The 3,132-nt window shown below is 46.8% G+C and overlaps 1 protein-coding gene across 1 annotated transcript in view; it reads right to left on the bottom strand.

Annotated features, from left to right (window-relative positions):
- tnxbb (tenascin XBb) overlaps nucleotides 1-1,066 on the bottom strand; it is a 50,838-nt gene extending 49,772 nt beyond the window's left edge. Inside the window, exon 1 of the mRNA XM_013915197.1 lies at nucleotides 391-1,066. The gene's annotated coding sequence lies outside the window, so the exon portion shown is untranslated. The remainder of the gene's footprint in view (nucleotides 1-390) is intronic.
- Nucleotides 1,067-3,132: the final 2,066 nt, after the last annotated feature.

Below are 3,132 nucleotides of genomic sequence, written 5' to 3'. Positions count from 1 at the left end.
AAGTCCAACAATTAAATCTTTTTTCAACCAACAAATAAAAAGAAATCTTTTCAGTTTATTTGTAAAAGTCATAAAAATGACCAAAGTATGAAACTCGTGTTCTTGCAAAGCTCATAAAAAATAAAGAGATAAATATCTAAGCAATTTAAAATAAATGAAACATGAAGCTAAAACCTTTTGAAACATCGTCGGCACTGAATGTAAAACAGCAGCTGCTCGTTTCACCCTCGCCCTCGAATAAAGAAAAGCAGCAATCATGGCTGCACAGTTCTGCTGTTTAAATGATGAATTTTCAAATGAAATCTGCTCTGCGTTACATTCATATTAAATGTTTATGAACCTCGCTCTCAGGTGTAAACCCAGCAGTTTGTTCCTGCAGCAGCATCCTACCTGCTCAGAGGTGAGGAGTTTCCCTCAGCGGTGCTGAAGTCTCGTCTCAGTCCGGCTCTCTCGCTGACTGACCGGCAGGAGGAGGACGAGGAGGGTGATGGACGGAGAGAGAGAGGAGGGGAGGAGGAGTGCAGTAAAATTTTCTCATACTTGAAGAATTTTTCCTCCCTCTCTCCTCTCTTCCTCCTCTGTTTCCCTCTGATGTAATTCTGTGGGCTTTACAGGTCCCCGCTGGGCGGAGGGCTGGAGATGGAAAACATCTGATTTTTAGATGTTTTCAGGGGCTCATGTGTTTCAGAGGGGTCTGCGTCCCCCGCTGCAGGACGCTCTGCTGGTTAGCGGGCGCTGAAGGACCCAGCTGACTCCACACAGGCGCGTGGCTGTTGCTCAGAGAGGATGTAAAATAGGTGCGTGACAGTTTTCATTCATGTGTGACTGCAGGTTTGGACAAAGTTACAGTGTGCTGATTCAAAGCATAGACTGTAAGTAAAGATGGAGGAAGGACTCCTGGGACTGGGAGACATTTTTAGTCCCTCGTGCTGTTTTATTGCTGCAAGAATGTGTTTGGATGATGTTTGCAAGCCTTGTTGGTAGGTCACGTCCAACCTGAGCCGGACTGCACACCTGCAGCCACCTGCCCACGCCCCTAACTGCAGACCTTAGCGATGTGAGTGTCTTTGGGGAGTGACTCAGTTTTGAAGCTGCCTTTAGTTTAGACGTGTGGTGTGAGACGACACCTGAAGGCACACTCAGGGCTTTATGGTCCAAATTTATCACCAGCTTCATGACCCGATGACCTCCAACCTCCGACTGACCTCCACCCTCTCACCACGAGTTTTGTATTACCATGGTGCTCCGTGACTTCCTGGCGTGCTTTTGTTTGAGGATTTTGCAGCAATATTTGCACTTTGTGCATGAAGAGAGCAGCAGTGCAGTCTCACAGCGTGGTGCGCTCAGGCTGCGACCTCGTCTGAATTTTAAATCCTGCTCAGATCACAAAGAGTCTGAAAACCTCACAGTTCTACCGACACAAGTTTAGCAGAGGTCAGCAACTTCCCAGTGATTCCTTCAAAATAAGATTTGATGCTGGGGACAATACTTCCAGGCTTCTAATGAAACCATGCAGATATTTACCTTCATACGTCCTCAAACAGGAACGAGTCAAACTTGATTTTAAGCTACAGAAGAAGAAGATCAGTCAGCTGATGCAGCTTCACACTGAGATGATGTAAATTTGACAGTTTGAAACATAATACCAAACTCATTATTGTATAATTACAATTATTACAAATGAATGATCCTAATTCTAAATTGCAAACAAACTAAAACGGTTCATTTACCTGAGTATTAATATTTGATTGTTCTGTGTAGCTAAAGCATCTGTAATGCTCGTACACATGCATGCAGTGTTGTGTGCTCCCTCGTGTGCTTCACAGAGCTCACCGTCTTTACTGCCACCTTTAACTGCAGACCTCAGAAGTCTTCGGTTTGCCCCCGCGGCAGGTCGGCGGTGCTTTTGCGGTTCCCGTGGGAGCTCAGAAATGACTGAAATACCACAGAAACCAGGAACACATGCGCGATGAAGCGAAGGCTAATTGTACCACATGTGCGGCGGGCCGAGCCAAGCCAGCAACCAGAGCTGGAGCTTGTAAAAGTGGGAAAAGAGCGATTGAAGCTGACGCCCACGTCTTGATTGTCCCGTCAATAACTGTGACAGATCGAGTCTGAGGAAACAGCCGGTGCGGGTCACTGATTTATTTGGTTTCCATGGAGGTTTCTGGCACTTTCTGACCCACTAATGACCCAAACGACTCTGGTTTGTGTCAAAGCTCAGCCTGAGCATCGAGTTCGCTGTTATAGAGTCCAGAGTTTCTGTCCACCTGATCCATATTTGTTAGAACGTAATTGGTGAATTTTATACACATGAAAGTAAGAAAAGTGGAAAGTCCTGCAGAGACTGTGGAGCTCTGAGTGCTGCTGTCCCACCACAGCTCAGTCTAAAAACTGCAGCTCTTTGTCCAGATGTGCTGCCAAACAGGAAGTGATGCGTGAACACCTCGTGAGTTAGAATCTCTTGGCTGCAGGGATCCAGACATGTGCAACATTCACAATACAGGGCGTTCACAGAGCTCCGATTCCCATTAAAGCATCACTCACCGTGTTTTGCTGGGGTTAAATCCACTCAAGCTTCCCCTGCCACCCCCTGACCCTGCTCATCGCAGTCATGCCTGACGGTTTGTCGCACTCGTGAATGACGGCGTCGCCGCTGCTCGTGCACGTCTTCATTTCTGTGACCTGCTGTGCAAAGCTGGGCTCTGCGAGCAGCAGTGTAAAGCTCAGGCCTGTTTCCTGTCGGAGCAAACTTCCAACAAGCACTCATCAAAGAGAAATCGTGACAATGTGGAGAAATGAGTTTTATCTGACCTGAAGATGCTGAACACAGTGAACCGCCTGACCTGCTCCACATATTCTAATGTCACCCTTTTCTGACTGGCTTTCACCTACAAGCAGCAGGTGGGGGTGGAGATGCCCGTATGCCACACCCATTCAGTGACATCATACATATGAAACTGTACTTAGAGCAGTCTGACCTTAATGAGCCCAAACCACAGTAACTGAAGGTTATTAATTATGACAAATAAAGTTAAAAACTGTTGATCAGCTGCTCAGAAGCTGAGGCTCTTCATGCTGATGAAGCAGTGTGTGGCTAAAGTGGGCGGAGACAGAGTTTAGCGCTGTGGC

This window comes from Pundamilia nyererei, unplaced genomic scaffold (assembly GCF_000239375.1).
Source record: "Pundamilia nyererei isolate P.nyererei 1_Seehausen unplaced genomic scaffold, PunNye1.0 scaffold00268, whole genome shotgun sequence".
Classification (NCBI taxonomy): Eukaryota; Metazoa; Chordata; class Actinopteri; order Cichliformes; family Cichlidae; genus Pundamilia; species Pundamilia nyererei.
Note: the sequence above shows the minus strand (reverse complement) of the source record. Positions and strands in the feature narration are given on the sequence as shown.